The sequence below is a fragment of the Selaginella moellendorffii genome, unplaced genomic scaffold (genome assembly GCF_000143415.4).
Source record: "Selaginella moellendorffii unplaced genomic scaffold, v1.0 SELMOscaffold_126, whole genome shotgun sequence".
NCBI lineage: Eukaryota > Viridiplantae > Streptophyta > Lycopodiopsida > Selaginellales > Selaginellaceae > Selaginella > Selaginella moellendorffii.
The window spans coordinates 31,662-59,374 of NW_003314387.1; positions in this window are offsets into that span (position 1 = coordinate 31,662).

The window sequence follows — 27,713 nt, forward strand, 5'->3', positions numbered from 1 at the left end:
GGCATCATCCAAGAGTGACATCCAGATCACTCCTTACATCTTAAGATACCTGCAAACATGGGGAACCACCTTCGACCATTTGATCTCCTAGGGGAACTAAAGCCCGCTTTTGAACACTTCACCAAGCTACCACCCTTGATGGTGTATATTTACTCTAGCCTTGGACCTCCCAGTGGTTATCCTATTAGCCAACACCTGGGTACAGCCTTCCTGGGCCAAACTAGCTCCACTGGAGTCCTCCCCCTACTATACTTTTGGAGCTCACTAAACCCCCTTTCACCCTCGGACTCAGACTCGAACTCGGACTCGGACCCGGACCCGGACTCGAACTCGGACTTGGACTCGACCTCGGCCTCGGGCTCGGCCTCGGCCTCGGGCTCGGCCTCGGCCTCGGGCTCGGGCTCGGTCTTGGTCTTGGTCTCGGTCCTGGTCCCGATCCCGGTCCCGGTCCTGGTCCCGGTCTCGGTCTCGGTTTTGGTCTCGACCTCAGACTCCATGTTGGGTCCTTCTCAGACTCCATCTCGGACTCCATCTTGGACTCCATCTCGAGTCCATCTCGGACTCCATCTCGAACTCCACCTCAGACTCCACCTTGGACTCCATCTCGGACTCCATCTCAGGTCCATATCAGACTCCATCTCGGGTCCATATCAAACTCCATCTCGGTCCATCTCACACACCATCTCGGACTCCATCTCAGACTCCATCTCGGGTCCATCTCGAACTCCATCTTGGGTCCATTGGACTCCATCTCGGACTCCACCTCGGACTCCATCTCGGACTCCACCTCGGACTCCATCTCAGACTCCATCTCAAACTCCATCTCTGGTCCATCTCAAACTCCATCTCGGTCCATCTCAGACTCCATCTCGGAGTCCATCTCAGACTCCATCTCGGGTCCATCTCAGACTCCACCTCGGATCCATCTCAAACTCCACCTCGGACTCCATCTTGGACTCCATCTCAGACTCCACCTCGGACTCCATCTTGGTCCATCTCGGACTCCATCTCGGTCCATCTTGGACTCCATCTCAGACTCCATCTCGAACTCCATCTTGGGTCCATCTCGGACTCCACCATATGTTATGTGTTGATCCTCTTGTGTCCCTTTTCTGGAGACTCTCTTATTGCTCACTTTATACTCATTCCTTGAGCACTTCGTTGGGAGTCCCACTCCCACTCTTGACCTTTCAAGTCGAAGCTTTTAGTCCAAACGTGTTACGCTCGTTTGGCTTTCGCTTCGGCCACTACCACGTGGCACCCTTTCGGCTCCACTTTGGGGCTTAGGGATTTGTGTCTCACAACTCTACCACCCATAGACGAAGTTCGATGTCCTCATCGAACAATAAACCATTTTATAAAGTAACACTAACATGTATTACCTTTTCCATCCTTAGCACCTAGCCAATATTTGTCAATGGTTTGACACTGAAGGCTCGGCTCGCCATGCTTTGTCCAACCTCTAAAGAGTATAATGTCTCCAACATAAAAACTCATTTGACCATCTCAGGTGGTTTTCTCCCTTTTATTGGTTTAGCTCTCATTAAATCCATTAGAGACACCTTCTCTAACTCAATCCCATTACTCATTCTCGAGTAGTCTCAACTTCTATTGATTTAACCAATTTACCTTGGAACTTTTAATTTTGACTTTTCAAAGTCAATTTCCTTGGTGTCTCCGACACCTTTCATTGCACATATTGTGCAACTTCACTTTTCCATCTTAGGAAGTTCTCCACTTGAAGGCACCATCATCCTCCTTTATATTTTGTGCCACTTTTGGCACCAAGTTCCAGCTATTGTAAGTTGTGCTAGAGCTGTCCACGGCCCTATTATTTGGCTACTTTGCCGCTCCCTCCCTTGGAGCTTTCACCTTTGCCAACTTAGAGTAATTGGGAATCCATCTTTAGAAGCACACTTCCTTTTTCATAATCCATTAGCATCTAACACATTAGTGTTCCATGCCTAACTTTGCCATTTAGATTCCTTCCAATGAACTCCATGGCCCACACTTGGCCACTAGTTTTTTGCTTTTATCCATTGATTGTTTCACTGAGCAACATAGGATCACTACCTCCATTCTCAAGGTATCCTTTTGGTTTCATGGCAAAGGCTCTACTTTGCTAAGTCCAGAGGGTGTTCACCCCTAGTAAGTCTCTTTAGCATTTTCTGCTACGGGCTCCATCCATGGCCTAACTTTGTGACCCTCCCATACATCTCTCATAGAGACTACTTTTTTGGACTTACTATACCATCGTATTAGCACAACTGATTTTCCTTTAGGTGTCCTTCCCACTTGGTCACATTGACCAAGCCATACCATTATCAATAATTCAAATCAACACTTTGAACTAAGAATCTTATTCCTTAACCTAAATAAAGACCTTGTCCTTGTTTAACCACAAAATCACCTAGTGATCTCATCTTAACCCCTTTACAAGTCTACCAATAGGAACTAAATCTTCCAGACCCTTTTAAATTGTTGACTATAACCTCGAGGGCATCCTTCACACTTGGCAGTGCGCCCAAGCCATCCCTTCTAGCCAAGGATCCATAACAGCTGAGACTAAGTGTCCCCATCTCATTCACCACATCCTTAGTGCCCTTTGCATCAAAGTGTTCAAGTTAGATATGTCGAGCTTTCACTTTAAGGAATCTAACCGTGCATCACGACTCCGAAGCATCCCCCACTGGCGGTGTGCCCAAGCCAGTCTCTTCACTGAGAGTCTATGATCACTGAAATATGAGTGTTCTCATATTCCAAACCATCATCATGCTCTAGTGAGTTGGGACTCGAACCCAAGCACTAAAGGGTCGAAACTCGAACCCAACCTTCGTATATACATCTACAGATAGCATCACATAGGATGTCTGGTGTGGCTCCCCATGCCAGTACACCAATTTATACTTAAAGCACATTACAAATCACAGCTTAGGAACCTAGTTCCTTTGCACTACTAAGTTCTCTCACTTGAAATATTTGTGATCATACATAGACTCTTCCATGCTTGGCCCCATGGGCCACCCCTTTTGAAGTTAGCACCTTCAACTAGGGGATTTGTTCCCCTGACTTGCCACTCTCGCTTTGCAAGTCATCCAACTAATGTAACATGGTTTCATGCATAAGCGTGAAAGTCCTTGACTATCGACTTTCGTTCAAAGTCATCCCTTTGAACACTCGGGAACTACTTCCTCAACCTTGATAGCATTGCCTTATGGCAAGCTTCAAGATCACACTTTTGCTGTGCCACTCTGATTTCGCATGTTCTATGAACCATTTACACTGGCCTTTCTAGATACTATGCTACCTAGAATTGTCTTTGGAAACCTTGAAGGACCTCTGTCCCTTAGCTTGCTAAGGCCTCTCCTTTCGCAAGCTTTCTAATTACCATATGGTCTAACATGGACAATTTCATGCTTTAGACTTTCTATGGCACCACAGTTGTTAGTAACAATATACTCGAGTGCCTACTTAATTCTCCACTCCCAACTGACATAACCACTCTTAGTTATGCTCTTCAATTTCTATAGTTTGGTTCTATCCCTTTACTACTTGCTTTTGGCTTTACATATTTCCTTTAGTTATTCGCCTCCAGACTAAAAGGATAATTTTGCACTTTCTATCATGCCTTAACAAGTATTCTTAGGGATGAACCTACCCGATAGCCTAGGGAGTGGTTTTTCAATCTGGGTATACTCACCTTATAATCCCACACACTAGGATTAACGTTGCTACATATGGGCCTTTATATGCCCATCACTAGCTTTGCCAAAATTCCATTTTTGTCTTTGTCCAATTCGGGTAGATGGACTTCTCCTGTCTCCGCAACCTTGGACGTTTGGATAGCACTTTCTATCTATCATTTGCTAGGGACTTAGTCCTTTGGGCCTTATCTATTGCCCTCATAACATCAAACACCACCTCCTTGTGTTCTAGAATGTTTGGGTGTCCCAATGATAGCCTCTTTGACAATGAACATTCCCTTTTACAACATTGACTTACTATATCGCAACATAAGCAATTTATCCCCCATAATGGTATATCTAACTTCCTTATACCATTAAAAAGTCTTGGGTAGCTACCTTCTACCAGTTTAACCAATTATTTTGCACCTTTTGCTTAGTTGCTTCATAGTTGTCAAGTCCTACAACTCATTGCTAATGCTTCCACATCTCCATCATTATCTGGGTCACCACACTCCAATTGCATGCCTTCCAGCTTAGGCTATGCCATTCCCATTTCCATTAGGATTCTTTTGGGAAGGGGTTCTCGTGAACCCACCAACTTGACCTCAAAGCATCACGTATTAGCACATTCGGTGTTGCCAAACCATCAGCTCTATGAGCCTACCTTATGACACTTCTTATTTGTGTCTAGGTCTTTACCAAGACCAATACAATCATTTCTAATGCCAACTATCCATTAGCACTGCACCATATAGTTTAGACGCAACTTTGTGTCAAAGTTGTTTTCTTCTGGGAACCTCTTTCCCATAACTTTAATATGGCACATTCTGCCATCAATGAGATACCCACTATTCTCACACTTGGATCTTATGATCCTCCCCATCCTTCGTGGGGTACAACACACTTCAATCCAAATTTTTCTACTATTCCTCTAAGATTATTCCTTGACTTCACTCGAGTCATCTAGCTTTTTGGACTTCACTAATCCAACGACTTATAAGGTCCCATTTTGAGGTGCCAGCTCGTTAAAATATAACTCCTTGTATTCATGTTCTACCTATAAAGACTATTCTTGCAAGTGTTACTTTGACACTTGATTATTCTTTATTCTATGTGGGCTACTTTTGCCCCTTAGGACTATTTGTCCATGTGATAAGAATACCAACTCATCCTCTAAGTACACCCCTAATATCTTAGGTTGTTCTAACATTTATTAAGGGTAGCCTCAGCTACCATTTCAAGGACTTGTGTCCTTTTTCATATTTGACCTTCCACGGTCATTAATTTTGGTCTCAAATTCAAAAGCACCAACCTCAACTATATAAGGATAATCTTGTGACTCCTTTATTTTTTTGGAGTTTTTATTTTTCCCGTGATCCCAACTATAATTTTTTACCACAACTATATTAGCTAGTTTGCTGAGTCAAACATTCATCTAGATCACATCCTCAACTCTTTGAGGAAACCTTATACTGTTCCCAAAATCCTAGAGTCGTTCCCTTATTAGCCATTTTCTATCCACCACCTTGCATACAAGTTCACACATGAACTGTAATGGGGAGTCCTGTCTTCTCAACCTACTACTCCTCAAGGATAGGCCCACTTCTAGGACCTTCCGATATCGACACAAGTGGTGATATATTTAAGCGCCAATAAAAGTCGGACTAAGGAACAACTTAGATACCAAATTGTAAGCGACTAATTTTTCCATTCTACTTTAGTCATTTAACCACACCTCTGACCACTTGGAGGAGTCTCATTCACAACCTCCTTAAGTCCAATTTAGGACTTGGGACTTGCTAGCCCCGAGAATGGTATCCATGCCACTCATCCTTTGCACTTGGTCCAAGTGCTCCACGTGTCTGGTCCCAAAACCAACATCCCAAGATACCACCGACATACCAGCTCGTTATGCTAAGCCCATGCCCATTCACCTTGGTCACACCGGTGGTCGAACACCACCTACATCGCAGTCCCGTCTCTCAACAACTGGGCCATCTGTCCAGAAGTGACCATCCAAGATCCACTCCTTAGCATCCTTAAGATGTCTGCAAACATGGGGAACTGCCTTCCCCAATATCCCTTTTACAATCCCCACCAAGTCCCTTTTCTGTCCATGGCTGAGTTTGCTTACACTGCCACTGGGACAAGGCCCACGGGCCCGACCACTAAGTCCCACTGTCCTCTAGGACTTTCTCACCACATGACCATATCCTTGGTCACCACACTAGAAGACTGCTCCTCTTCCATTCTACAGTCTGGGACTTTGGGACAACATTTCTGAACACCATGGCTTTATGCGAGCCTTGTGGGTACTCTCCTCACTTTCTGCCTTTAGGTGCTCTAGCCATGGGCTTAGAGCGAGGTTCCAATGAGCCACACTAGATATCCAAGTAGGTAGTGCCACCCACACTTGGATTGGGAGCATCAACCATTCGATCTCCCGGGAGAACAAGAGCCAGCTCTTGAACACTTCACCAAGCTACCCTACTTGATGGTCCATAATTACTCTAGCCTTAGACCTCCCAGTGGTTATTCTGTCACCCAACACTTGGGTACAGCCTTTCTGGGCTAAACTGGCCTTTCCTAGCCAAATTGACTCCACTAGAGTCCTCCCTCTACTATACTTTTGGAGCTCACCAAACCCTCTAGAGTCTGGGAGATGAATGCTTTGGGCTTTCACCCTCGGACTCAGGCTCGAGCTCGGGCTTGGTCTCGGCCTCAGCCTCGGTCTCGGTCTCGGTCCCGGTCCAAGTCCTGTGTCCCGGTCCCGATCTCGGTCTTGGTCTTGACCTCGGACTCCATGTCAGGTCCTTCTTGGACTCCATCTCGGACTCCATCTCAGTCCATCTTGGTCCATCTCGGACTCCATCTTGGGTCCATCTCGAACACCATCTTAGACTCCATCTTGGGTCCATCTCGAACTCCATCTCGAACTCCATCTCGAACTCCACCTCGAACTCCATCTTGGACTCCATCTCAGGTCCATCTCGGACTCCACCATATGTCATGTGTTAGTCCTCTTATGTCCCTTTTCTAGAGACTCTCTTATTGCTCACTTCATACTCATTCCTTGAGCACTTCATTGGGAGTCCCACTCCCACTCTCGACCTTTTAAGTCGAAGTTTTTAGTCCAAATGTGTTACGCTTGTTTTGCTTTCGCTTTGGCCACTACCACGTGGCACCCTTTTGGCTCCACTTTGGGGCTTAAGGATTTGTGTCTCACACTCTCAAATATTAAGTGATCTTTTCATAAGTGGTCATCCTAGACCACACCTTAACATCCTTAAAATGCCCAAAGATAGGGGGAACACCCTTCCCCAATATCCTTTCTTCAATCCCCACCAAGTCCCTCTCCATCTATAGCTGTGCTTGCTGATACTGCCACTGGGTAAGGGCCTGAAGGCCCAACCATTAAGTTCTATTGACCTCTGGGACTTCCTCACCATGTGATTTTATCCTTGGTCACACTACACATAAGAATTGATCTTGTTTCTTTCCATAATCTAGGTCTTTAAGATGACAATTCGAAACACTATGGCCCTATACAAGCCTTATGAGTACTCTCCCCACCTTTTACTTTTGGGTGTCCTAGCCATGTGGCTAGAGTGAGGTTTCAATAAGCCACACCAGGTATCCAAGTAGATAGTGCCACCTCCACTTGGATTGGGAGCATTAGCCATTCAATCTCCTGGGGGAGCGAAAGCCAACTTTTGAACACTTCACTAAATTACCCCACTTATTTATTTGTATTCACCCTACCTTTGGACTCTTTAGTGGTTATATTATCACCCACCATATGGGTATAGCTTTCTTTGGTCATATTGGCCTTTCTTGGCAAAACTAGCTCCACTAGAGTCCTCCCTCTACTATACTTTTGGAGCTCACAAAACCCCATAAAGTCTGGGAGACGATTACTTTGGGCTTTCACCCTTGGTCTCGGATTCAGACTTGGACTTGGACTTAGACTCAGACTCAAACTCTATTTCAGTCTCAGTCTCGATCTCGGTCTCGATCTCAGTCTCGATCTCAGTCTTAGTCTCAGTCTTGTCCTTGGACTCGACCTCAGACCTCATCTTAGTCTCCATCTCGAACTCAACCTCGGACTCCATCTCGGGTCCATCTTGGACTTTATCATAGGTCCATCTCAGGTCCATATTGGATTCCATCTCAGACTCCTTCTCAGACTCATTCCTTACACTTCTATGTATCACAACATTTACCATGTGTTAGTCTTTCTTGTATCCCTTTTTAGAGACTCATTCATTGTTTCATACTCATTCCTCTAGCACTTTGTTCGAGGTTCTACTCCCACTCTTGACTTTCCAAATCAAAGCTTTTGGTCCAAACATGTTATGTTTGTTGGCTTTCCACTTCAACCACTATGATGTGGCACCCTTTTAGCTCCACTTTGGGGCTTAGGGATTTGTGCATAACTCTATTACCCATAGACGAAGTTTAATATTCTCATCGAATAATAAACTATTTTATAAAATAACTTTATTATGGGTTACCATTTTCATCCTTGGCACTAAGCCAATATTTATCAATAGTTCTACACCAAAGGCTCACCATGCCTTGTCTATCCTCACAAGGGTATAGTGTCTCCAATTTAGAAATCTCCCTTTATTTGTTTAGTTCTCGCTTTTGGTCTCAATTTTACTACTCATTCTGGAGTAAGCTCAGGCTCTACCAACATAGCCATCACACTTTAGGATTTTAATATTGACATTTCAAGTCAATTTCTTAGGTGTTACATTACACCAGTTATACAAACACTACTTTCCCATAGTTTATGCTAGGGTTGTCTATAGTTCTATCATTTGGCTATCTTGCTGTTCCCTCTCTTGGAGCTTTCACTTTCTGCATATTAGAACATTCGGGAATCCATCCTTAGAAACATATTTCCTTTCTCATAATTTGTTAGTATCCAACACCTAAATGTTCCACGCCTAACTTTGCCACTTGGATTCTTTTCAATAATTTCCATAGCCCAATCTTGGCTACTAGTCTTTTACTCTAATTTTTTAATTTTTTTACCAAGCAATATAGGAACACTATTTCCATCATCGAGGTATGTTTTTGGTTCTATAGTAAAGGCTCTATTTTGCCAAATCCAAAAGATGTTTATTCCTAGTAAGTTTTTTTAATATTTTTTGCTATGGGCTCTATCCATAGCCCAACTTTGTAACCTTTCTATAGGTGTTTCTTAAAGATTACTTTCTTGGACTCACTATATTAATATAGCATATTCCCTTAAGTGTCTTTTCCATTTGGTCACCTCGACCAAGTCATACCATCACTAATAGTTCAAATCAACACTTTGAACTAGGAATCTTATTCCTTAACTTAATAAGGGCTTTGTCCTTATTTAGTTATAAGATCATCTAATGATCTCACTTTAACACTTTGATTATGACCTCTGCACCTAAGCTAGCCCTTTGAGCCAAGAGTCCATAATAACTGAGATTGGGTGTCTTTATTTCATTCACCACATCCTTAATGCCACTTACACTAAAGTGTTCAAATTAAATATGTTGAGCTTTCACATTAAGCAATTTAACTGTGCATTATGACTCTAGGGCATCCCCCATTTGGTAGTGTGCATAAGCCAACTTCTTTACTAAGAGTCTATAATCACCAAAAAATGAGTGTCTTTATATTCCAAACCATCATTACACCCTAGTGAGTTAAAACTCAAACCCAAACAATAAAGAGTTAGGACTTGAACCCAACCTTCATATATGCATCTACGGGCAACATCACCAAAGATGTCTGGCATAACTCTCCACGCTGGTGCACCAACTTATATTTAACACATGCTACAGATTACAGCTTAGGAACTTAATTCCTCTGAGCTTCCAAATCTTCTCATTTAACATACTATTTAACCAGTCTGTGATCATACATGAACTCCTCCATGCTTGGCCCCATGGGCCACCCTTTTGAAGTTAACACCTTCAATTAGGGTTTTAGTTCCTCTAACTTGCCAATCTCACTTAGCAAGTCACCTAACTAATATAACATGGTTTTTTGCATAAGCATGAAAGTTCTCAAACATTGACTTTTGTTTAAAGCTATTTTTTTGAACACTCGGGAACTATTTCCCAAACCTTGATAACCTCACTTTATGGCAAGTTTCAAGACGATGCTTTTGTTGCATCATTTTGATTTTACATATTCCTATGAACTATTTACACTTGGCTTTCTAGGTACCAACTTACCCAGAATTGTCTTTGAGAACATTAAAGGGACTCTGTCCCTTAGCATGCTAAGGTTTATCCTTTCATAAACTTCCTTTTTACCATATCATCTAATATGGGTAATTCCATACTTTTAGACTCATTAGCAACACCTTCAAGCACCCATTTGATTTTCCACTCCCAATTTGCATAGTCACCCTTAGCTATGCCATTCGATTCTTATAATTCAATTCTATCCCTTTACTACTTATTTTTTGGCATCACACGTTTCTTTTGGTTATTCTTCTCCAAGTTAGGAGGATAGCTTTGCACTTTTTACTATGCCTTAGCAAGTATTTATAGGGATTAATATACTCAATAGCCTAGGGAATAGTTTTTCAATTTGGATATGTTCACCTTGTAATCCCACATACTGGGATTAACATTGCTACTTATGGGCTTTTATATGCCTATCTCTAGCCTTGCTAAATCTTTTTGGCTTTGTCTAATTTGGATAAATAGACTTCTCTTGTCTCCGCAACCTTAGACGTTGGATAACACCTCCTAACCATTATTCATTAAAAACCTAGTGTTTTGGGCCTTATCCAATACCTTCATGATACCAAACACTACTTCTTGGTGTCTTAAAGTGTCTAGGTGTCTCAATGATGGCCTTATTTGATAATGAGTATTTCCTTTTACGACATTGACTCACTATATCGCAATATAAGTAATTAATCCTTCAAGGGATAGATCTAACCTTTTTATTATCATAATAAAAAGTTTTGGGAAGTTAACTTCTACCAATTTAATCAATTATACCACATTTTTTCTTTAGTTGCTTCATAGTTGTCAAGTTTTACAACTCATTACTAGTGCTTCCACATTTCCATCCTTGTTTAGCTTAATGCACTCAAATCATATGCCTTCTAACTTAGGTTATGCCAATATTATTTCCATTGGGATTCCTTTAATAAAAGGTTCCTTAAACCAATTAAACCTTAAGGCATTATCCTTTGAGACATTTAGGGTCTCCACCCCATTAACTCTACAAACCTACCCTCAAGACACTTTCCACATGTGTTTAGGTTTTGCTAAGACCAAAGTAGTCATTTCTTACCAATTATTGATTAACACTACTTTATAGTGTTTATATACAACTTTTTGTCAAAGTTGTTGTCTTCTGTAAACACTTTTTCATGGCTTTAGTATGACACTTTCCGCCATCAATAAAATACCCATTGTTGTCATACTTAGATCTCATGATCCTCCCAGACCTTCGTAAGGTACAACACATCTTTATTCAAACAAGATTCCTCTAAGCCTTTGGGACCATCTCTTAACCCTACTGAGTCATATAACTTTTAAACTTTGTGAATCTGATGTCCCATAAAGCTTTAGCCTCTTGGCTACTTTTGAAGTGTCATCACACTTGAATACAACTTCTTGTATTTGTATCTTATTCACAAGGAATGTCTTCTCAAGTGTTATTTTGACACTTGTTTACCCTTTATTCTATATAGGCTATTTTCACTCCTTAGAATTATTTTCCCATATAATGAGAATACCAATTGATGCTTTGAATGCACCCCACAATTCCTTGGGTTGCACTGGCCTTTACTAAATGTCGCCCCAGCTATTATTTCAAGAACACATGCCCTCATCTGTATTTGACCTCCCATAGCTATTAACTCTAGTCTTAAATTTATAAACACTATCCTCAGCTATATAAGAATAATCTTATGACTCCTTTATTGTCTCAAGGTCTCTATCTTTTCCATGATCCCAACTATAGTTGTTTATCACAACCACATCAGTTGGCCAAAGTCATTCTCTTATTGGCCCCTTTCTATCTACCACATTGCTAACATATTTACATATAAACTAAGGTGGAGAGTCAAGCCTTCTCGACATGCTATTCCTCAAGGATAGACCCACTTTTGGGACCTTCTAATGCTAATACAAGTGGTGATATACTTAACCATCAATAAGTGTTGAACTAAGAAACAACTCCATGTAAGAGACTAAATTTTCCATTCTACTTTAGTCACTTAACCACACCTCCGACCATTTGGAGGAGTCTCATTCACAACCTCCATTAGTCCAATTCAGGACTTGGGACTTGTTAGCCCCAAGAATGGCATCCATGCCACTCAACACTTGCACCTAGTCCAAGTGCTCCACGTGTCCGCTCCGAAGACCGACACCCAAAGGTACCACTGACATCTCGGCCTGTTACGCTAAGGCCATGCCCATTCACCTTTGCTGCACTAGTGGTCCAATACCACTTGCATCACCATCCCGTCTCTCCAAGACTGGGCCATCTGTTCACGAGTGGTCATCCTAGATCCACTCCTTAGCATCCTTAGGATGCCCACCGACCTGGGGAATCGCCTTCCCCAAAGTCCCTTTGTCAGTTCCTACCAAGTCCCTTTCTGCCCCTGGCCGTGTTTACCAACACTGCCACTGGATCGAGGCCCACAGGCCCGACCACTAAGTCCCATAGTCCTCTGGGACTTCCTCACCACACGACTGTGTCCTTGGTCACTACCCCAGAGGATTGCTCCTCTTCCTTTCCACAGTCTAGGCTTTTGGGACAACATTTCGGAACACCGTGGCCTTACGCGAGCCACCTGGGTACTCTCCCCGCCTTTCGCCTTTAGGTGCTCTAGCCATGGGCTTAGAGCGAGGTTCCGTTGAGCCACGCCTGGTATCCAAGTAGGTAGTGCCACCCACACTTGGACTGGGAGCATCGGCCAGTCGATCTCCCGGGGGAACTAGAGCCGGCTCTTGAACACTTCACCAAGCTACCCCGCTTGTCGGTCCGTATTCACTCTAGTCTTGGACTTCCCAGTGGTCAGTTCATCACCCAACACTGGGTCTGGCCTTCCTGGGCCAAACTGGCCTTTCCTGGCCAAACTGGCTCCACTGCAGTCCTCCCCCTTACTATACTTTTGGAGCTCACCAAACCCCCCAGAGTCTGGGAGACGAACGCTTTGGGCTTTCACCCTCTCAGGCTCCGGACTCGGACTCGGACTTGGACTCGGACTCAGACTCGGATTCGGACTCGGACTCGGGCTTGGGCTCGGTCTCGGCCTCGGCCTCGGTCTCGGCCTCGGCCTCGGTCTCGGCCTCGGCCTCGGTCTCGGCCTCGGCCTCGGTCTCGGCCTCGGCCTCGGTCTCGGTCTCGGTCCCGATCTCGGTCTCGGTCCCGGTCTCGGTCTCGGTCCCGGTCTCGGTCTTGACTTCGGACTCCATCTCGGACTCCATCTCGGACTCCATCTCAGACTTCATCTCGGGTCCATCTCGGGTCCATCTCGAACTCCATCTCGGACTCCATCTCGGGTCCATCTCGGACTCCATCTCGGACTCCATTTCGGGTCCATCTCGGGTCCACCTCGGACTCCATCTCGGACTCCATCTCGGACTCCATCTCGGGTCCATCTCGGGTCCATCTCGGACTCCATCTCGGACTCCATTTCGGGTCCATCTCGGGTCCACCTCGGACTCCATCTCGGACTCCATCTCGGACTCCATCTCGGGTCCATCTCGGACTCCACTTCGGACTCCAACTCGGGTCCATCTCGGGTCCACCTCGGACTCCACTTCGGACTCCATCTCAGGTCCATCTCGGGTCCACCTCAGACTCCACTTCGGACTCCATCTCGGACTCCACTTCGGACTCCATCTCGGACTCCATCTCGGGTCCATCTTGGACTCCACTTCGGACTTCAACTCGGGTCCATCTCGGACTCCACTTCGGACTCCAACTCGGGTCCATCTCGGACTCCACTTCGGACTCCAACTCGAGTCCATCTCGGACTCCACTTCGGACTCCAACTCGGGTCCATCTCGGACTCCACTTCGGACTCCAACTCGGGTCCATCTCGGACTCCACTTCGGACTCCAACTCGAGTCCATCTCGGACACTCCCACGTGTCATGTGTTGGTCCTTTTGGGTCCCTTTTTGGAGCCTCGCTTTTTGCTCGCTTCGTGCTCGTTCCTCGAGCACTTCTTTGGGAGTTCCACTCCCGCTCTTGACTTTTCAAGTTGGAGCTTTTGGTCCAAACGTGTTACGCTCGTTTGGCTCTCGCTTCAGCCACTACCACGTGGCACCCTTTCTGGCTCCACTTTGGGGCCTAGGGATTTTGTGTCTCACAACTCCACCACCCATAGACGATGTTCGATGTCCTCATCGAACGGTAAACCCTTTCATAAAGTAACACCCACACGTGTTACCATTTCCATCCTTGGCACCTAGCCAATCTTTGTCTATGGTTGACACCAAAGGCTCACCATGCCTTGTCCATCCTTTAAGGAGCGTAGTCTCTCCAACTTAGAGACTGATTGGACCACATGTAATGGTTCTCTCCTTTTATTGGTTTAGTTCTCGCTAAACCTCTTAGAGACCCTTCTCTAAGTCAATCCCACTACTCCTTCTCGAGTAGTCTCAATTTCCATCGATATAACCTCTGCACTTAGGAACTTTGAATTTTGACTCCTTGGAGTCAATTTCCTAGGTGTCTCCGACACCTTGCCTTGCACCTTTTGTGCAACTCCACTTCCCATCCTAGGAAGTTCTCTACTCGAGGGCACCATCATCCTCTCTTCTATTTCGTGCCAAAGTTCCAGTTATCATACTTTGTGCTAGGGCTGTTCATGGCCCTATCATTTGGCTACCTTACCGCTCCCTCCCTTGGAGTTTCCACTTTCGCCAAATCGGAGCAATTCGGAATCCATCCTTGGAAACACACTTCCTTTCCCGCAATTTGTTAGCGTCCAACACATTAGTGTTCCTCGCCTAACTTTGTCACTTGGATTCCTTCCCAGGGATTCCACGGCCCTATCTTGGCCACTCACCTTTTGCTCCTATCCGTTGATTGTTGCACCGAGCAACGTCGAATCTCTACCTCCCTCCTTGAGGTATTCTTTTGATTCCATAGCAAAGGCTCTGCTTTGCCAAGACTAGGGTGTTCACCCCTAGTAAGTCTCTTTTAGCATCTTCTGCTATGGGCTCTATCCTCGGCCCAACTTTGTGACCCTCTCATGGGTCTCTTTAGAGACTACTTTCCTTGGACACACTATGCCATCGCAATGGCATAGCTCATTTCCCTAAGGTGCTTTTCCCACTTGGTCACCTTGACCAAGCCACACCATCATCAATAGTTCAAATCAACACTTTGAACTAGGAACCTTATTCCTTAACCCAAACAAGGACCTTGTCCTTATTTAGCCACAAGATCACCTAGTGATCTCACCTCGGCACCTTAACAGGTTTGCCAATAGGTACTAGGTCTTCCAGACCTTTAACTTGTTAACTACGACCCCGGGGGCATCCCCCACACTTGGCGGTGCGCCCAAGCCAGCCCTTCCGGCCAAGGGTCCATAGCAACTGAGATTAGGTGTCCCCATCTCACTCACCACGTCCTTGGTGCCACTTGCACCAAAGCGTTCAAGTTAGATATGCCGAGCTTTCACACTAAGCAATCTAACCGTGCATCACGACTCCGAGGCATCCCTCGTTTGGCGGTGTGCCCAAACCAGTCTCCCCACTGAGAGTCCATGACCACCGAAATATGAGTGTCCTCATATTCCAAACCATCACCATGCCCTAGTGATTTGGGACTCGAACCCAAGCACTAGAGGGTCGGGACTCGAACCCAACCTCCGTATATGCATCTACGGACGGCATCACACAAGATGCCTGGCGTGACTCCCCACGCCGGTGCACCAACTTATTTTTAAAGCGCGCTACAGATCACAGCTTAGGAACCTAGTTCCTCCACACTGCCAAGTCCTCTCACTTGACACGTTTGTGATCATGCATGGACTCCTCCATGCTCGGCCCCATGGCCCACCCTTTTTGAAGTTATCACCTTCAACTAGGGTATTTGTTCCCCCGACGTGCCAATCTCGCTTGGCAAGTCCTCCGACCACTGTAACATGGTTCTGTAAGGAACCGACTCCCCGAGATGTCGTAGGCTAAAGGATCCCCAAAAGCTTGACCAAAATGACAAAGAGTTCATCGGATGGGACCAAGTCAAGGATCGAGTCCAAGACCGACTCTAGGACCGAGTTCGAGATAGGGTCCGGAATCGAGTCCAAGACCGACTCGGGGACCGAGTTCGAGTCCGAGTTTGAGACCGAGTTCGAGACGGAGTCCGAGATCCGAAATCGGGTCCGAGACCGAGTCCGAGGTCGAGTCCGAGGTCGGATCCGAGATCGGGTCCGAGATCGAGTCCGAGATCGAGTCCGAAACCAAATCCGAAGTCGGATCCGAAATCGGGTCCGAGATCGAGCCAGAGACTAAGTCCAAATACTAATACGGGTCAAGGGGTGAAAGCCCAAAGCGTGCGTCTCCCAGGGGGGGGGGGCTGCAGGGGGTTCCAAAAGTATAGTAGGGATAGTGATGTCCAGGAACCAGTTTTGAGGGGACTCTCCAGTTGGGCTTCCAAACCGACTTGAGGTTGGGACTGGGACCGAGGGGCCTTGGGTGGGAGTGAGCATGGACTTGGCTGGTGCCGGAGGGGCCATCTAAGGAAGTGCTCAAGAGCAGCTCCCACTCCCGAAAGGGAAACCGACTGCGGTGCTCCCGGCTCAGATGGAGTGGTGCCCCACTTGAGTACCTCGTGGCTCATTGGTCCTCGCCCTTCCGGGGGCTTGGGCCTTCCCTTCGGGATGGAAGAGGGGGGGTAGAGGTACCCATACCGGGCCGTTAGGCCACGGTGTTTCGCCCCGACATCCCGAAGCAAGTGCTGCACCCAAGACTTGGGATTTAGAGGGTCCCATGATCAAGTCTTGTGGTACCAAGGGGTGTTAGGAATCTGGAGGCTTGGTGTGCTTGGCTGCTTGTGCCTGCGGGGAGTGTAGCCGAACCTTAAGTCCAGTCTAACCCGGGGAGGGGGATTGGGAGAGATTTGGGAATCCGTAGATGGATGGCTAACACTCCGTTGCTCGTGCAGTGAGTAGTTGAAACCAAGTAGGACCAAGTAGGAGCTGGTACCATAGGCGAGAACCTTGGTGAGGGAACTTAGCACAAGCCAAGGCAGAGTTGGTCGGATAGACGAGGTAAGCTGGCAAATTGGAAAGGAAAAATTTGTGGCTTACAATTTGGTATCGGAGCCTCTTTCTCAGTTCTAGCGAAGGATAGAGGCGGATTGCTGGGAGATGGCAAGGGCAGGACGTAAGCGAACCCAGGCAGAGACGGAACCTCCTCCAGAGCTGGAGCCTCCGGTCGAACAGGAGGCAATGGATGAGGAATCCTTGCATGAGGAGGACTCCAGTGAGGCAACTTCCAAACAGGAGTCTGGTGGTGAGGTTCGGTCATCCAAGGCTCGATTGGATGTTCTAGAAGGACAATTGGCACAGACCAATGCCTTGCTAGAGACTCTCGTACGCAAGCTAAAGCGTGACGAGAAGCGGAAGAAAAAGCGAAAGACTGCGGATGCTGGTAGCGTAGAAGGTGCGGACCCTTCGGCAGGGACTGAGGCAAAACCAGATAAGGTCGAACAGACCGAAGTGGAATCAGTCCCTCAGGCAGTTCCCAAGTACAAACCAAAGCCCCCACCGGTCTTCAAGGGAGTGAACGACTATAAGGTGGTGGAGGATTGGTTTTACGATATGGAGGACTACTTTCGAGCGTTGCAATTACCAAGCTCGGAGAAGGTCCCATGTGCAAAACCATACTTGGCAGATAATGCCAAGTCTTGGTGGAGAACGACAGAGGCCAACGAAGGACCGGTGGCCACTTGGGAAATGATGAAGGCGAGGATCCGCGCAACTTACGTTCCTCCGAATGCTACTCTGCATCTAAGGGACGAGCTGAGTAGGCTAAAGCAGACTGGAACCATTCAGGAGTATGTGAATGGGTTTATGGCAAAGAGGATACTTGTCACGGACATGGGGGATATGGATGCGTTCCATGCCTTTATATCAGGTTTGCAAACCTGGGCTCGCGGCGAAGTAATGCGGTGGAACCCGACCAACTACAAAGAAGAGTTGGATGCGGCCATCAAGGTGCATTTCAACGATAACCTACGAAAGGGGAACACGACGGGGTCGGGATCCACGTTTAGCAAAGGGGCCAAACCAAGGGGAACTTTTAGCAGAGGGAAATTCAAGAAGAGTTTCTCTAAGAATGAGTCCTCGGGGTTCCGGAAAGGCAGATCCAGTGGCCAGCGAGCGAGTACGTGGGGGAGTCAGGCGAAAAGAGATAAACCCACGGATAAGAAGGTCAAGTCATATAGCAGCGTGGGAAACAACGTATGCTACAACTGCGGTGAAGCGGGACACTTCTCGAGGGAATGTCCCTACCCGAAGAAGGCCAGAGCCAATATGGCCATCAAGTCGGGCGAAGTCCAAAATGAGGTATGTGATCCAGTCCCTAACTCAAAGTTACTCATTACACGAGCAACTTTGGTAGAGAGTCGTTCGCGACATCTACTAGCCCTCCGAGGGAAGCTCGGAGGTAGCTTTGTTAAGATCCTTATTGACACGGGTGTTTTGGATAATTTTGTGGCTGCAGACATAGTCCGGCAAGCCGGACTAACGGTGCAGCGGCTAGGCGAACCAAGGACTATAGAGTTTGTTCAAGGTAGCCAAAGCACCGATGAGGTACTTCGACAAGCGAGAGTCGAAGTGGGGACTTGGAAGGTGGACATGGATTTCACCGTGTTGGACATGGCGGGATTTGACGTGATCTTCGGAATGGACTGGTTCAATCGATTCGTGGTAGCCCTGCATGGACAAGGTAGAAACCTTGTGGTACTGGCGAATGCCCAAGGAAGAAGATCTAGGGTGGAGGCCCAAGATCTAAAGGTAGGGCAAAGCAAGGCCAAAGATTCCTGCTTAAACCTGGTGTCCACGAGAGGACAACTCACTAAAGGAACTAAGGCGGCCTTTTTGTGCTTACTCTCGGTGAAGAGTGACAGAAAGACAGGAATGGAAGAAGTACCTTTAGTGATCCAGCGGGTGTTGGACCAATTCCAGGATACCATGCCGGAGGAGCTACCGGCGGGGCTACCCCCAGCACGACCGATAGAACATAAGATTGAGCTAGTTGAGGGTGCTGAGGCAGTGGTTCGTCCCCCTTATCGTTTGAACGAAAAAGAACTCAAGGAGCTCAAGTGCCAACTAGAGGAGTTGGTGGACAAAGGGTATGTTAGGTTGAGCAAGTCGCCGTATGGGGCGCCGGTGTTATTTGTGAAAAAGAAAGATGGATCTATGCGCATGTGCATAGACTACCGGTTGCTCAACAAGTATACAAAGAAGAACAAGTACCCTTTGCCAAGGATTGAGGACATATTCGATAGGTTGGGAAAGGCAAAATACTTCTCGAGGATTGACCTAAGGTCAGGATACTACCAGATCAGGGTAGCCGAGGAAGATGTCGAGAAGACAACCTGTCGAACGAGGTATGGAAGCTTTGAGTTTCTGGTGATGCCCTTTGGGCTGTGCAATGCACCGGCAACGTTTTCGGCGTTGATGAACCATATCTTTGTACCCTATCTGGATCACTTCGTGGTCGTCTATATCGACGACATCCTGATCTATAGCGAGACGCTAGAGGAGCATGCCGAACACTTGGCGAAGGTGTTTGAGAAACTAAGGGAACACAAGCTGTATGCTAAAGAGAGCAAATGTGACTTTGCTCAACAAGAGGTAAAGTTTCTCGGGCATGTGGTGGGCCAGGACGGGCTCAAGGTGGACCCGGAGAAGGTCCAAGCAATCCAGGAATGGGAGCGACCAGCCAATGTACATGAGTTGAGGGCATTCCTGGGGCTATGCAACTACTATCGAAAGTTTATCAGACACTATTCGAGAGTAGCCCTGCCCTTAACGGACCAAACAGGAAAAGGGAAGATGGTGTGGACAGCGGAATGCGAGGCGGCATTCGTCCACCTCAAAGGGAAGTTGAGGAAGGCTCCCGTATTGGCATTACCAGACTTTGGTAAGGACTTTGAGGTAGAAACGGATGCTTTGGACTTTGCGTTGGGCGCAGTTTTGAAGCAAGACAACCATCCGGTAGCGTTCTTCTCGAAGAAGCTGGACAAGGCTCAACGGAAGTGGCCTGCCCACGAGAAGGAATTGTTTGCGGTGGTCAAGGCGCTCAAGGAGTGGCGACACTACCTTGGGAGACACTTCAAGGTTTACACGGACAATGTGGCAACGAAACACTTCTTGTCACAGCCCGACCTAAGAGGGAAACAAGGTCGGTGGGCTAATGCCTTGGCCGAGTTTGATTGCGAAATTCTGTACAAGCCTGGGAAGAGCAACATCATGGCGGATGCGCTAAGTCGAAAAGCGAGCTTGAGGTTGGCAATATCCAGCGCAACAGCAACCTTCTGGGACGATGTGCGGACAGCATATGAGAACGATGGTCTAGCACAAGAAGTGTTGCTGAGGAATCTAGAGGCGCGGGAAGCTCACCAGAGAGGTGAGCTGCCAACGGAAGAGAAAACGGGCTATGCGGAACGCAACGGACTCATTTATTACAAGCAAACGAGGGTGTATGTTCCAGAAGGGGAACTAAGGAAGGTGGCCTTAGAAGAGTGTCATGACGGACCTCTTGCGAGACACAGTGGAGTGCCCAAGACGATGGACTTACTCAAAAGGAAGTACCATTGGCCAAATATGGCTAAGGACGTCCAAGACTATGTAAAGACATGTCCAACATGTCAGCAGGTAAAAGCCGTGACTAAGGCTAGTGGGGGCTTGTTGCAAAGCATCCCAATTCCAGATCACCCGTGGAAATGTCTTACGATGGACTTCATCACGGGACTCCCTCCAAGCGAGGGGTTTGATGCGATATTCGTGGTGGTGGACCGATTTTCGAAAATGGCACACTTCATACCCACCACAACGGAGGTGGATGCGGAAGGTGTGGCAAAGCTGTTCTTCGAACAAGTGGTTCGAGTGCGGGGAAGACCGGAAGAGATCATCTCCGATCGAGATAAGATCTTCACCAGTAGGTTCTGGAGGACTCTCCTGGAACAGTATCGCACCAAATTGAAATTCAGCACAGCCTATCACCCACAGACAGGTATGGGGTATTGAGTCAAGTTGTGGGAACTAACACTTCTTGACAGACGGACAAACGGAAAGGGTGAATAGGCAGCTGGAGGATTATTTGCGATGCTATGTCTCGGGAGACCAGACCGATTGGGTAAGTCATTTGGGACTTGCGGAGATGTGTTATAACAACTCACCACATTCGAGTATCGGGGTGAGTCCATGGGAAGTCATCAATGGGCGAGCTATTGAAGGTCCTGTGGAACTCGGCGTGGCCGAGTATCATGGAGAGTTGCCCGCAGTGGAGGCATTCACGGCGGAAAGACTCAGCATTTGGAACCTAGTGAGGGATTCCTTGGAACAGGCTCAACAAAGGCAAACCAAATACGCGAACCAGAAGCGTCGGGATGTAGAGTTCCAAGCTGGGGAGAAGGTGTGGCTGAACACCAAGAACCTCAGACTACCAAGTGGGATCAGCCGAAAGTTGACCCAAAGGTAAAGATGCATGTATTCCTGTAAATGAATTGATCTTGAGTTCCTTAAGCAGGTTCGCGGGGCCTTACGAGATTGAGGCACGAATCGGTAAAGTGGCTTACCGACTCCGACTTCCTCGAGAGATGGGGAAGATGCACCTAGTGTTCCACGTGAACTTACTCAAGCCGTACTTTGAGGATCCGCTTCGCAAGGACCAAGTGAGACCTTTACCTGAGGTTATCCAAGGGGAAGAGGAATACGAAGTCGAGGCCATCCTCAATGCGCGCAAGAGCAAGCGACAAGGACGCGAGGTGAGAGAGTTCCATGTGAAGTGGAGAGGATTTCCACACTGCGAAGCAACATGGGAACCGGAGGAGAACCTAGCGAACGCTCGAGATCTAGTGGAGGAATTTCTGCAAGGCAGAACTCTATGTACTTATGCAAAATTCAATTAAAAATATCAATTTGCAAAGTTGAGCAAGTGGCATATGTTGGGACCCGAAGGCGCGCCAAAGGTAAGCTAATTAGCATGGGTTGGATAGGTCGACCAGGCGTAGGGCACTACGCCCGACTCCCTGCGGGGATGTCGAATCCGTAGACGTATTCTACGGAGGTTGGGTTCGAGTCCCAACCCCCTAGTAGAGCAAGGCTGGGTTCAAGTCCCGACCCCATACTAGGGCGTGGTGAGGTGAGGAGTATAGGGACACCTATATTCCGTTGTCATGGGCTCTTGGCCGGGGAGGCTAACTTAGGCACACCGCTAAGTGGGGGGATGCCCCTGGAGACATGGTCAACAAGTCGTAGGATAAAACAAGACGTTCGATGTGGGCATCGAACTTCTTCTATGGGTGGTGGAGTTGTAAGGAACCGACTCCCCGAGATGTCGTAGGCTAAAGGATCCCCAAAAGCTTGACCAAAATGACAAAGAGTTCATCGGATGGGACCAAGTCAAGGATCGAGTCCAAGACCGACTCTAGGACCGAGTTCGAGATAGGGTCCGGAATCGAGTCCAAGACCGACTCGGGGACCGAGTTCGAGTCCGAGTTCGAGACCAAGTTCGAGACGGAGTCCGAGATCCGAAATCGGGTCCGAGACCGAGTCCGAGGTCGAGTCCGAGGTCGGATCCGAGATCGGGTCCGAGATCGAGTCCGAGATCGAGTCCGAAACCAAATCCGAAGTCGGATCCGAAATCGGGTCCGAGATCGAGCCAGAGACTAAGTCCAAATACTAATACGGGTCAAGGGGTGAAAGCCCAAAGCGTGCGTCTCCCAGGGGGGGGGGGCTGCCGGGGGTTCCCAAAGTATAGTAGGGATAGTGATGTCCAGGAACCAGTTTTGAGGGGACTCTCCCGTTGGGCTTCCAAACCGACTTGAGGTTGGGACTGGGACGAGGGGCCTTGGGTGGGAGTGAGCATGGACTTGGCTGGTGCCGGAGGGGCCATCCAAGGAAGTGCTCAAGAGCAGCTCCCACTCCCGAAAGGGAAACCGACTGCGGTGCTCCCGGCTCAGGTGGAGTGGTGCCCCACTTGAGTACCTCGTGGCTCATTGGTCCTCGCCCTTCTGGGGGCTTGGGCCTTCCCTTCGGGATGGAAGAGGGGGGGTAGAGGTACCCATACCGGGCCGTTAGGCCACGGTGTTTCGCCCCGACGTCCCGAAGCAAGTGCTGCACCCAAGACTTGGGATTTAGAGGGTCCCATGATCAAGTCTTGTGGTACCAAGGGGTGTTAAGAATCTGGAGGCTTGGTGTGCTTGGCTGCTTGTGCCTGCGGGGAGTGTAGCCGAACCTTAAGTCCAGTCTAACCCGGGGAGGGGGATTGGGAGAGATTTGGGAATCCGTAGATGGATGGCTAACACTCCGTTGCTCGTGTAGTGAGTAGCTGAAACCAAGTAGGACCAAGTAGGAGCTGGTACCATAGGCGAGAACCTTGGCGAGGGAACTTAGCACAAGCCAAGGCAAAGTTGGTCAGATAGACGAGGTAAGCTGGCAAATTGGAAAGGAAAAATTTGTGGCTTACAGGTTCCTGCATAAGCGTGAAAGTCCTTGACCATCGACTTTCGTTCAAAGCCCCCTCTTTGAACACTCGGGAACTACTTCCGTAACCTTGATAGCCTTGCCTCATGGCAAGCTTCAAGACCACGCTTCTGCTGCGCCACTCTGATTTCGCGCATTCCATGAACCATTTACACTTGGCCTTTCTAGGTACTAAGCTACCTAGAATCGTCTTTGGTAACCTTGAAGGAACTCTGTCCCTCAGCTTGCTAAGGCCTCCTTTTTTGCAAGCCTTCCAAATGCCACATAGTCTAACATGGACAATTCCATATTTTAGACTCTCCATGGCATCACGGTTGCTAGCGGCAACACCCTCGAGCCCCCACTTGATTCTCCACTCCCAGCTGGCATAACCAACCTTGGTTATGCCCTTTGATTCCTACGGTTCGGTTCTATCCCCTTACTTCTTGCTTTTTGGCTTCACACCTTTCCTTTGGTCATTCTCCTCCAGACCAGGAGGATAGCTTTGCACTTTCTATCATGCTTTAGCAAGTATTTTTAGGGATGAACCTACCCAATAGCCTAGGGAGTGGTTCCTCAATCCGGGTATGCTCACCTTATAATCCCACACACTGGGATTACATTATTGCTTATGGGCCTTTACATGCCCATCACTAGCCTTGCCAAAATTCCATTTTTGGCTTTGTCCAACTCGGGTAGACAGTCCTCTCCTGTCTCCGCAACCTTGGACATTTGGATAGCACCTTCTATCCATCATTCGCTAGGGACTTAGTCCCTTGGGCTTGATCCATTGCCCTCGCGACATCAAACACCACCTTCTGGTGTTCTAGAGTGTTCGGGTGTCCCAATGATGGCTTTTTTGACAATGAGTATTTCCTTTTATGACATTGACCTACTATATCGCAACACAAGCAACTTATCCCCCGTAAGGGTATATCCAACTTCCTTATGCTATTAAGAAGTCTTGGGTAGCTACCTTCTACCCGTTTAACCAGTTATTTTGCACCTCTTGCTTGGTTGCCTCATAGTTGTCAAGTCCTACAACTCATTGCTTGGTGCTTTCACACCTCCATCATTATCTGGGTCACCACACTCCAACTGCATGCTCTGCAGCTTAGGCTATGCTATTCCCATTTCCATTGGGATTCCTTTGGCAAGGGGTTCTCATGAACCCACCAACATAGCCTCAAGGTATCACACCTTGGCACATTTGGTGTCTCCACACCATCGGCTCCATGAGCCTACCTCTATGACATTTCCCCTTCGTGTCTAAGTCTTTGCCAAGACCAACACCGCTCTTTCTCATGCCAACCATCCGTTAGCACTGCACCATAGAGGTCACACACAACTTTATGTCAAAGTTGTTTTCTTCTGGGAACACCTTTCCCATAATTTTAGCATGGCATATTTTGCCATCGATGAGATACCCTCTGTTCTCATCCTTGGATCCTATGATCCCCCCCCATCCTTTGTGGGGTACAACACACCTCAGTCCAAATGCTTCCATCAGTCCTTTTAGGACCATCCGTTGACTCTACTTGAGTCATCCAACAGTTTTGGACTTGGTTAATCCACAGACCCGTAAGGTCCTACTTGTGAGGCACTAGCTCACTGGAATACACTTCTTGCATTCCTGTCTTACTCAAAAGGACTATTTTCACAAGTGTTACTCCGACACTTGATTTTGTTCTCTGGGGGCAACCTTTGCCCCTTAGGATTACTTGTCCATGTGATGAGAACACCAACTCATCCACTTAATACACCCCCAACACCTAGGGTTGTTCCAGCATTTATTAGAGGTAGCCCCGGCTTCCTTTTCAAGGACTTGAGTCCTCTTCCGTATTTAACCTCCCACGGTCATTACTTCTGGTCTCACATTCATGAGCACCAACCTCAACTATATGAGGAAAATCTTGTGACTCCTTTATTGCTTTGGAGTCTTTATCTTTCCCGTGATCCCAACTGTAGTTGTTTACCACAACTACACTAGCCAGTTTGCTAAGTCAAACGCTCATCTGGATCACATCCCCAACTCTTTGAGGAAAACCATATACTGTTCCCAAGATCCCAAAGTCGTTCCCTTACTGGCCCCTTTTTTTTATCCACCACATCACGCCCAAGTTCATGCATGAACTCGAGTGGAGAGCCATGTCCTCTCGACGTGCTACTCCTCAAGGATAGGACCACTCCTAGGACCTTCCGATGTCAATATCAATGGTGATATACTTGAGCGCCAATAAAAGTAGGACTAAGGAACAGCTCTGATACCAAGTTGTAAGAGACTAAATTTTCCATTCTACTTTAGTCACTTAACCACACCTCCGACCATTTGGAGGAGTCTCATTCACAACCTCCATTAGTCCAATTCAGGACTTGGGACTTGCTAGCCCCAAGAATGGCATCCATGCCACTCAACACTTGCACCTGGTCCAAGTGCTCCACGTGTCTGGTCCGAAGACCGACACCCAAAGGTACCACTGACATCTCGGCCCGTTACGCTAAAGCCATGCCCATTCACCTTTGCTGCACTAGTGGTCCAATACCACTTGCATCACCATCCCGTCTCTCCAAGACTGGGCCATCTGTTCACGAGTGGTCATCCTAGATCCACTCCTTAGCATCCTTAGGATGCCCACCGACCTGGGGAATCGCCTTCCCCAAAGTCCCTTTGTCAGTTCCTACCAAGTCCCTTTCTGCCCCTGGCCGTGTTTACCAACACTGCCACTGGATCGAGGCCCACAGGCCCGACCACTAAGTCCCATGGTCCTCTGGGACTTCCTCACCACACGACTGTGTCCTTGGTCACTACCCCAGAGGACTGCTCCTCTTCCTTTCCACAGTCTAGGCTTTTGGGACAACATTTCGGAACACCGTGGCCTTACGCGAGCCACCTGGGTACTCTCCCCGCCTTTCGCCTTTAGGTGCTCTAGCCATGGGCTTAGAGCGAGGTTCCGTTGAGCCACACCTGGTATCCAAGTAGGTAGTGCCACCCACACTTGGACTGGGAGCATCGGCCAGTCGATCTCCCGGGGGAACTAGAGCCGGCTCTTGAACACTTCACGAAGCTACCCCGCTTGTCGGTCCGTATTCACTCTAGTCTTGGACTTCCCAGTGGTCAGTTCATCACCCAACACTGGGTTTGGCCTTCTTGGGCCAAACTGGCCTTTCCTGGCCAAACTGGCTCCACTGCAGTCCTCCCCCTTACTATACTTTTGGAGCTCACCAAACCCCCTAGGGTCTGGGAGACGAACGCTTTGGGCTTTCACCCTCTCAAGCTCCGGACTCGGACTCGGACTCGGACTCGGACTCGGACTCGGACTCAGACTCGGATTCGAACTCGGACTCGGGCTCGGGCTCGGTCTCGGCCTCGGCCTCGGTCTCGGTCTCGGTCCCGATCTCGGTCTCGGTCTCGGTCTCGGTCTCGGTCTCGGTCTCGGTCCCGGTCTCGGTCTTGACTTCGGACTCCATCTCGGACTCCATCTCGGACTCCATCTCGGACTCCATCTCGGACTCCATCTCGGGTCCATCTCGGGTCCATCTCGGACTCCATCTCGGACTCCATTTCGGGTCCATCTCGGGTCCACCTCGGACTCCATCTCGGACTCCATCTCGGGTCCATCTCGGACTCCACTTCGGACTCCAACTCGGGTCCATCTCGGGTCCACCTCGGACTCCACTTCGGACTCCATCTCGGGTCCATCTCGGGTCCACCTCGGACTCCACTTCGGACTCCATCTCGGACTCCACTTCGGACTCCAACTCGGGTCCATCTCGGACTCCACTTCGGACTCCAACTCGAGTCCATCTCGGACACTCCCACGTGTCATGTGTTGGTCCTTTTGGGTCCCTTTTTGGAGCCTCGCTTTTTGCTCGCTTCGTGCTCGTTCCTCGAGCACTTCTTTGGGAGTTCCACTCCCGCTCTTGACTTTTCAAGTCGGAGCTTTTGGTCCAAACGTGTTATGCTCGTTTGGCTCTCGCTTCAGCCACTACCATGTGGCACCCTTTCTAGCTCCACTTTGGGGCCTAGGGATTTTGTGTCTCACACTCCAATACCAAATTGTAAACAATTAAATTTTCCATTCTATTTAGTCACTTAACCATTGTAAATCATAAAATTTTCCTTTCTAATTTGTCAGTTTACTTTGTCTATTTAACCACTATTGCCTTAGCCTTAGTTAAGTTCTTTTACCAAAGTTCCCACTTATGTTACTAGCTCCTATTTAGTCCTATTTGACTTCAATTACTTACACAAACAACAAGGCATTAACCATTTATTTACGAATTCCCAAATTCTCTCTCAATCCCCCCCCCCCCCCCTCGGGTTAGACTAGATTTAAAGTCTGGTTACACT